The sequence below is a fragment of the Bufo bufo genome, chromosome 1 (assembly GCF_905171765.1).
Source record: "Bufo bufo chromosome 1, aBufBuf1.1, whole genome shotgun sequence".
Classification (NCBI taxonomy): domain Eukaryota; kingdom Metazoa; phylum Chordata; class Amphibia; order Anura; family Bufonidae; genus Bufo; species Bufo bufo.
The window spans coordinates 81,391,663-81,400,990 of record NC_053389.1 but is presented as its reverse complement, the minus strand read 5'-3'; positions in this window follow the sequence as shown (position 1 = coordinate 81,400,990).

Here is a 9,328-nt window from a genome sequence, read left to right as displayed (position 1 = left end):
ACATGCCTCTCACATTAAGCTTGTTTGACTTTTTAGGTCTTTGTCAGCAACTTATTTGCAGTATATGCTGCCCTAGCCACGGAAAATGAATAAATTAAATTTAGTCAATGAAGGTCAGATAATCAATGTTATTCACCTCATTTGGGTGGCTTTAATGTCATGGTTGATAATTTTTTTTTTCAATTGGATGTCTATCACTCAGTTATCACACTAAGGCTCCATTCACACGTCCGTGGTGTGTTGCGGACCCGCAAATAGAATAGACCCGCAAATAGAAATGCCTATTCTTGTCCGCAAGCTGCGGACAGAAATAGGACATGTTCTATCTTTTGCAGAGCTGCGGACCTGAAGATCGGGGCTGCGCTCCGCAAATGCTGACAGCACACTGTGTGTAGAAAAGTAATGGGTCCGCACCCGTTCCGCAAAATTGCGGAACGGATGCGGACCCATTTGCGGACGTGTGAATGGAGCCTTACCATGTAGGAGATGAGAGAATTTATGGTGTCACACGTCATATTCTAAAACACTAATACAAGACAAAACCCCACTCCTTGGATATTGGCTAAGAATTGGTTGCGTTGCTTTATTAACGGTTGCCAAATAAGTATACATTAACCACAATAAATCATTTTAAAAATTCTAATAATAAATAAAAATTTCACCATAAATAATAAATAGGGTTGAACGAACCCGAACAATAAAGTTCGGGTTCGTATCGAACTTTAGGATTTTTGGACCCCCTACCCGAACCGAAACATTTCAGTAAAAGTTCGGGTTCGGTGTTCGGCGCTTTCTTGGCGCTTTTTCAAAGGCTGCAGAGAAGCCAATCAACAAGCGGTTAACTGTCTGACCTTAGAAGCCATCACAGCCATGCCTACTAATGGCATGGCTGTGATTGGCCAGACCAGCATGTGACCCAGGCTCTATATAAGGCCTCTTTCACACTACCGCATGGCAATTTCAGGGTTTTGCAGTCCGTTTTTCACGGATCTGTTGTTCCGTTTTTTGTTTCCGTTGTGTTTCCGTTTAGGTTCCGTTTTTCCGTTCCATTTTTGGCATATACAGTATACAGTAATTGCATAGAACAAATTGGGCTGGGCATAACATTTTCAATAGATGGTTCCGCAAAAAACGGAACGGATACGGAAGACATACGTATGCATTTCCGTATGCATTCCGTTTTTTTTGAGGACCCATTGACTTTAATGGAGCCACGGAACGTGATTTGCGGCCAAATATAGGACATGTTCTATCTTTTCACGGAACGGAGATACGGAAACACGGAAACGGAATGCATACGGAGTACATTCAGTTTTTTTTGCGGACCCATTGAAATGAATGGTTCCGTATACGGACCGTATACGGAACGCAAAAAACGGCCTCAAAACGGGAAAAATAAACGGTAGTGTGAAAGAGGCCTAAGCTTGAATCACATAGCGCTGCACGTCACTCTGCTGTTACAAGTGTAGGGAGAGGATGCTGCTGGACTTGTGATTTCAGGGAGAGAATAGTAGAGAATCTAACTCAGCGATCTACATAGAAATAGTTGTGTGGGTGCAGGGCACAATCGTTTTACCCTGCCCTGAGCCCATTGACCAAAAAAAAAAAACTTTTATAATTCTGTTAGTTAGGTGGGCGGCGGCGGCAGGCCATTTTATGTAAGCTCAGTGCACCAGCACTGCATCTGAGCTTTTGGGACATTGCAAATCACAATTTTTTGGGCAATCTACAACATCTGGATTAGTCAGTGTGCAATTTAAGCTAGAAATACACCCATCATTTTCTGTGGTTTTAAAAACACACTTTTTTGACAAAAAAAACACTATTTTCAGGCCTTGACGCATCAGCACGTGTGAAATTACAGGCTTATATACTGCTGTCAAATTCAGTTGTTAAACAAACACTCGTTTGGGCAAAAAAGATTTAGTTGGCAGCCTTTGATGCAGATGTCATTGTAAGATACACCCTTAATACATTTGGGTTACATTCAGAGATTTTAAATACCGCCATTTGTTGCACCAATATTTAATTCAGGCCTACACTGGTTCAGGCCGTGTGAGATACACCCTCTACATACAGGGGTTTTATTCAGGCATTTGAAATACAGCCATTTTGGGCAAATAAATCTTTAATTCAGGTCTACACTGGTTCAGGCCGTGTGAGAAACACCCTCTACATACAAAGGTTTGATTCAGGCATTTGAAATACAGGCATTTGAAATATAGCAATTTTGGGCAAAGAAATATTTAATTCAGGCCTACACTGGTTCAGACAGTGTAAGATACACCCTCTACATACAGGGGTTTCATTCAGGCATTTGAAATACAGCCATTTGGTGCACCAATATTGAATTCAGGCCTACACTGGTTCAGGCCATGTGAGATACACCCTCTACATAAGGGGTTTGATTCAGGCATTTGAAATACAGCCATTTGAAAAACAGCCATTTTAGGCAAAGAAATATTTAATTCAGGCCTACACAGATTCAGTACGTGTGAGATACACCCTCTACAGACAGGGGTTTGATTCAGGCATTTGAAAGACAGCGATTTGAAATACAGCCATTTTGGGCAAAGAAATATTTAATTCAGGCCTACACTGTTTCAGACCGTGTGAGATAAACCCTCTACATATAGGGGTTTGATTCAGGCATTTGAAATACAGCCAATTTGTGCAAATAAATTTTTAATTCAGGCCTACACTGGTTCAGACAGTGTGAGATACACCCTCTACATACAGGGGTTTAATTCAGGCATTTGAAATACAGCCATTTTGCGAAAAGAAATCTTTAATTCAGGCCTACACTGGTTCAGAAAGTGTGAGATACACCCTCTACATTCAGGGGTTTGATTCAGGCATTTAAAATACAGCCATTTTGTGAAAAGAAATCTTTAATTCAGGCCTACACTGGTTCAGACAGTGTGAGATACACCCTCTACATGCAGGGGTTTGGTTCAGGCATTTGAAATACAGCCATTTTGGGAAAATAAATATTTAATTCAGGCCTACACTGGTTCAGACCGTGTGAGATACACCCTCTACATACAGGGGTTGATTCAGGCATTTGAAATACAGCCATTTGAAATACAGCCATTTTGGGCAAAGAAATATTAAATTCAGGCCTACACTGGTTCCGACCGTGTGATATACACCATCTACATGCAGGGGTTTGATTCAGGCATTTGAAATACAGCCATTTTGTGCAAATAAATCTTTAATTCAGGCCTACACTGGTTCAGGCCGTGTGAGATACACCCTCTACATACAGGGGTTTGATTCAGGCATTTGAAAAACAGCCATTTGGTGCACCAATATTGAATTCAGTCCTACACTAGTTCAGACAGTGTGAGATACACCCTCTACATACAGGGGTTGATTCAGGCATTTGAAATACAGCCATTTGAAATACAGCCATTTTGGGCAAAGAAATATTTAATTCAGGCCTACACTGGTTCCGACCGTGTGATATACACCATCTACATGCAGGGGTTTGATTCAGGCATTTGAAATACAGCCATTTTGTGCAAATAAATCTTTAATTCAGGCCTACACTGGTTCAGGCCGTGTGAGATACACCCTCTACATACAGGGGTTTGATTCAGGCATTTGAAAAACAGCCATTTGGTGCACCAATATTTAATTCAGGCCTACACTGGTTCAGAAAGTGTGAGATACACCCTCTACATACAGGGGTTTAATTCAGGCATTTGAAATACAGCCATTTTGCGAAAATAAATCTTTAATTCAGGCCTACACTGGTTCAGAAAGTGTGAGATACACCCTCTACATACAGGGGTTTGATTCAGGCATTTAAAATATAGCCATTTTGTGAAAATAAATCTTTAATTCAGGCCTACACTGGTTCAGACAGTGTGAGATACACCCTCTACATGCAGGGGTTTGATTCAGGCATTTGAAATACAGCCATTTTGGGAAAATAAATATTTAATTCAGGCCTACACTGGTTCAGACCGTGTGAGATACACCCTCTACATACAGGGGTTGATTCAAGCATTTGAAATACAGCCATTTTGGGCAAAGAAATATTTAATTCAGGCCTACACTGGTTCCGACCGTGTGATATACACCCTCTACATGCAGGGGTTTGATTCAGGCATTTGAAATACAGCCATTTTGTGCAAATAAATCTTTAATTCAGGCCTACACTGGTTCAGGCCGTGTGAGATACACCCTCTACATACAGGGGTTTGATTCAGGCATTTGAAAAACAGCCATTTGAATTACAGCCATTTTGGGCAAATAAATCTTTAATTTAGGCCTACACTGGTTTAGGCCATGTGAGATACACCCTCTACATACAGGGGTTTGATTCAGGCATTTGAAATACAGCCATTTGAAATACAGCCATTTTGGGCAAAAACATCTTTAATTGAGGCCTAGTCTGGTTCAGGCCGTGTGAAATACACCCTTTACATACTGTCGTTCTATTCTACTATTAATTAAACACCCATTTAGGGCAAGATCCTAAATTCGAGAAATATGAGGAGACCGTCAAATAAGGGACGTGAACCAGGTCGTGGTGCTGCTGGTGGAGCTCCTGTTGCAGGGAGAGGACGTGGTTGATCTGTGCCAGCTACACGCACAAGTGAAACCCCTTCCCCAGGTGCGAGTAGGCGACAGAACCTGCAGCGGTATTTGGTCAGGCCTAATGCGGCTCTACGAATGGTGAGCTCTGAACAAGTACAGGCGATAGTAGATTGGGTTGCTGACAGTGGATCCAGTTCCTTCACATTGTCTCCCACCCAGTCTCCTGCTGAAAGACCACAGTTGGCACCTGCAGCCGATGTCCATCAGTCTTTCACCTCACCCCCTTGCAAATCAGCCAAGCAGTCTGAGCCCCAAGTCATGCAGCAGTCTCTTCTGCTTTTTGATGACTTGTTAGCAGGGTTTCCCCGGGCCATCCACCTAGCCCTGCCCCAGAAGTGAAAGAGATTGAGTGCACCTATGCCCAACCACTTATCTTTTAAAAAGAGTACATGGGAGGACCATCGCAGCACGTCTCGGATGATGACGAAACACAGGTGCCAACTGCTGGGGCTTTCGAAAGTGTGCAGACCGACAAGTAAGGCAGGGGTGAAGACTGGGTGGAAGATGATGTGGAGGACGATGAGATCCTCGACCCCACATGGAATCAAGGTCATACGAGTGACCTATGTAGTTCGGAGGAAGAGGCGGTGGTCGCACAAAACCACCAGCACAGCAGAAGAGGGAGCAGGGTGCAAAAACGGAGCGGCCGTCATCTAGACAGTACGCCTGCTACTGCCCACCGCAGCAAGGGACCAAGCACACCAAAGCCAGCTCCAAGGAGTTCCCTGGCGTGGCAGTTCTTCAAACAATGTGCTGACGACAAGACACGAGTGGTTTGCACACGCTGTGCAATCAAAGCCTGAAGCGAGGCATAAACGTTCTCAACCTGAGCACAACCTGCATGACCAGGCATTTAAGTGCAAAGCACAAGCTGTAGTGGAGTAGACACCTCAAAAAACAAGAAAGGACTCTGGCTCCTCCTGCTTCCTCTTCTGATGCAGTCTCGGCCTCTTCATCCACCTCTGAAATGACAGTGCCACCTGCCACCCCGCAAACAGAGGATCTGCCAGCAACACCAACACCTGGGTCACCAAGCATCTCCAAAATGTCCCACGGAAGCGTTCAGCTCTCCATCTGCCAAATTCTGGAGAGGAAGAGGAAGTACCCCCCAACCCACCCGCGATCCCTAGCCCTTAATGCCAGCATTTCTAAATTACTGGCTTTTGAAATGCTGTCATTCCGTCTGGTGGAGACGAAGAGTTTTAAAGGCCTTTTGGCGGTGGCTGTCCCACAGTATGTCGTGCCCAGCCGCCACTACTTTTCAAGGCGAGCCATCCCTTCCCTGTACAACCAAGTAGGGGACAAAATCGGGTGTGCACTGCGCATTGCTATCTGTGGCAAGGTGCACCTCACTAAGGATACGTGGACCAGTAAGCACGGTCAGGGACGTTATATCTCCATAACAGCACACTGGGTAAATGCAGTGGTGGCTGGGCCTGAGGCGGATAGCAGTTTGGCGCATGTCCTTCCACCACCGAGGATTGCAGGGCACTTCAGTTTGCCTCCTGCTGCTTCCTCCTCCTACTCTGCTTCCTCATCCTCTACCAGCTCCTCATCCGGTCAGCGTAACACCTTCACCACCAACTTCAGCACAGCCAGGGGTAAACGACAACAGGCAGTTTTAAAACTTATCTGTTTGGGGGACAAACCCCACACCGCGCAGGAGCTGTGGACGGGCCTTGATCAACAGACCGATGAGTGGTTTGTTCCAGTCAGCCTCAACCCCGGCCTGGTGGTGTGCGATTATGGGTGAAATCTCGTAGCAGCTCTGGGACTAGCCGGTTTGACGCACATCCTTTGCCTGGCGCATGTGCTGAACTTGGTGGTACAGAGATTCCTTAAAAATTACCCCGATACGTCGTAGCTGCTGCATAAAGTGCGGGCCGTCTGTACACGCTTTCGGCGTTCTCACCCTGCTGCTGCTCGCCTGTCAGCGCTGCAGCTTAACTTAGCCTTCCCAATCACCGCCTCATATGCGACGTTTCCACAAGGTGGAACTCCACCTTGAACATGATGGCCAGACTGTGCAAGCAGCAGCAGACGATAGTGGAGTTTTAGCTGCAGCACGCACGGGTGAGTCGCTCGGCCGAACAGCACCACTTCACCACCAATAACTGGGCCTCCATGCAAGACCTGTGTTCCTTGTTGCGCTGTTTCGAGTACTCCACCAACATGGCCAGTGCCGATAACGCCGTTCTTAGCGTTACTGTACCACTTCTATGCCTCCTTGAAAAAACGCTCCTGGCGATGATGGAAGAGGATGTGGCACAGGAGGAGGAGGAAGAGGGATCATTTCGTAGGGTTTCCGGCCAGTCATTCCCAAGTGGCTCCGAGGGTGAGTTCCTGCACCCACAAACCCAAGGTACACAATTGTCCAGCCAGGGCACAGTTCTGGAGGATGACGAGTTGGAGGATGAGGAGGAGGAGATGGAGGAGGAGGAACCATGTTCACAGCAGGGTGGCACCCAAACCAGCTCATGGCCATCACTGGTGCATGGATGGGGGGATACAGAGGACACAGACGATACACCTCCCAGAGAGGACAGCTTTTCGTTGCTTCTGGGCAGCCTGGCACACATGAGCGATTATATGCTGCAGTTTCTCCACAACGACCGCCGAGTTGCCCACATTCTAACTTGTGCTGATTGCTGGGTGGCCACGCCGCTGGATCCCCGTTACAAGGACAACGTACCGTCCTTAATTCCGTCACTGGAGCGTGATCATAAGATGTGCGAGTACAAGCGCATGCTGGTAGACGCGCTGCTGGTGGCATTTCCACCTGACAGCGGGGGCACAGTGGAAGCACAAGGCGAAGACAGAGGAGGAGGAAGAGGTCGCCAACGCAGCTGGGGCACCGCCAGTACCTCAGAAGGCAGGGTTAGCATAGCCGAAATGTGAAAAAGCTTTGTCAGCACGCCACAACAACCAGCACCACCAGCTGATATGGAACGTCTTAGCAGGAGGCAGCATTTCACCAACATGGTGCAGCAGTATGTGTGCACATGCCTACACGTACTGAATGACGGGTCTGCCCCCTTCAACTTCTGGGTCTCCAAATTGGGCACATGGCCTGAGCTTGCCCTTTACGCCTTGGAGGTGCTGGCCTGCCCTGCAGCCAGTGTATTATCTGAACGTGTGTTTAGCAGCTCAGCCGCCTGTCCACAGCCAATGTGGACAAGCTCACGTTCATTAAAATGAACCAGGCATAGATCCCTTAGAACTTGTCCGTACCTTGTCCAGAATAGACATGTATACAGGCAATAACCAGCCATTGTTATACTACAGCGCAATTGCTCATGTTTGTATTTTGGATATTTCACACTCTTTTGGAGTGTACCCTAATTTTAAAAAATAAAATTAAAACCAAAAACCTGTGTTGGCTAACTGGTCCTCCTCCACCGCCGCTTCCACCTACACTGCTACGCCCACTGCCTCCTCAAACTCTTACTCCATATGGAACCTCATAAATCAAATTTAGTTTTTTTTTATTTGTACATATTTTATTTTATATAATTTCACTACTTTGTCATTTACATTTTCGGGTGAAATTCACAAATTTTTGGGTGTATAGTACCACTGCTATACCTAGTAGGCCGGTTTTAAAAAAAATTGTCATTAACATTTTCTGGTGAAATTAACAAATTTTTGGGTGTATAGTACCACTGCTATACCTAGTAGACAGGTTAAACAAAAAAAAATTGTCAGTTATATATTCTGGTGAAATTCAACAATTTTTGGGTGTGATGTTCCACTCCTATACATAGTAGACCGAAAAAAAAAATATTTGTCAGTTACATTTTCTGATGAAATTCACCAATTTTTGGGTATGATGTACCACTGCTATACCTAGTAGACAGGTTAAAAAAATAAATAAATAGTCAGTTACATTTTCCGGTGAAATTCACCAATTTTTGGGTGTGATGTACCACTGTTATACCTAGTAGACAGGTTTAAAAAAAAAAAATATCAGTTACATTTTTGGGTGAAATTCACCAATTTTTGGGTGTAATATACCTCTCCTCCACCTAGTTGACAGCTTAAAAAATTTCAATAATTTTTCTGTTTTCTCTTGGGTTGACATTATACAATTTTAGATGTGAATAAACACCTGCTATGCATAGGTGACAGGGAATAAAATGTAATATATTATTCAGTAATTAATGCGCTACATCCTTTCATTCAATGCTTAAACTTTGAAAAGTTGTCACACTTTTATGCTTTAATAATTTCTCCCATATTTCAACTCTATAATTTTAAATTTGAAAAAATGAATCCTCCGGGGGCGGAGCTAGCGCCAGACCGGAATGGACGTGTGCGCTTGAGCTCTGCTGTTCAGACCCGGCCTTTCATCTGCTAACGTTGGCTGCTCGGCATAAAACATGGGCAAAATCGGCCAGCAAAAAGCGGGTGACTCGTCCCTCTCCCACAAGCACTCGACGAATTGCGGACATATGGATAAGTTTATTAAAAAGGCGGCCGCAATTTGTGCAGCGCGGGAAGCCAAGATGGCGCCGGAGCCTTGTAAAGAAACTGAGGAGAGCGAGACAGAAGGCGGAAGGCAGCGATGTAGAAGACTACAGACATCGCAAACACCTCCCGATCTCCAGAAAATATCTGGACTCAGCACTGCAACGAGCAATGGAGCCGCTCGTGAGTGAACTTTCCTCATTAAGGCAAGACGTCAGGCATGTGGGCGGCAGGGTTGAAACCCTTGAGAATA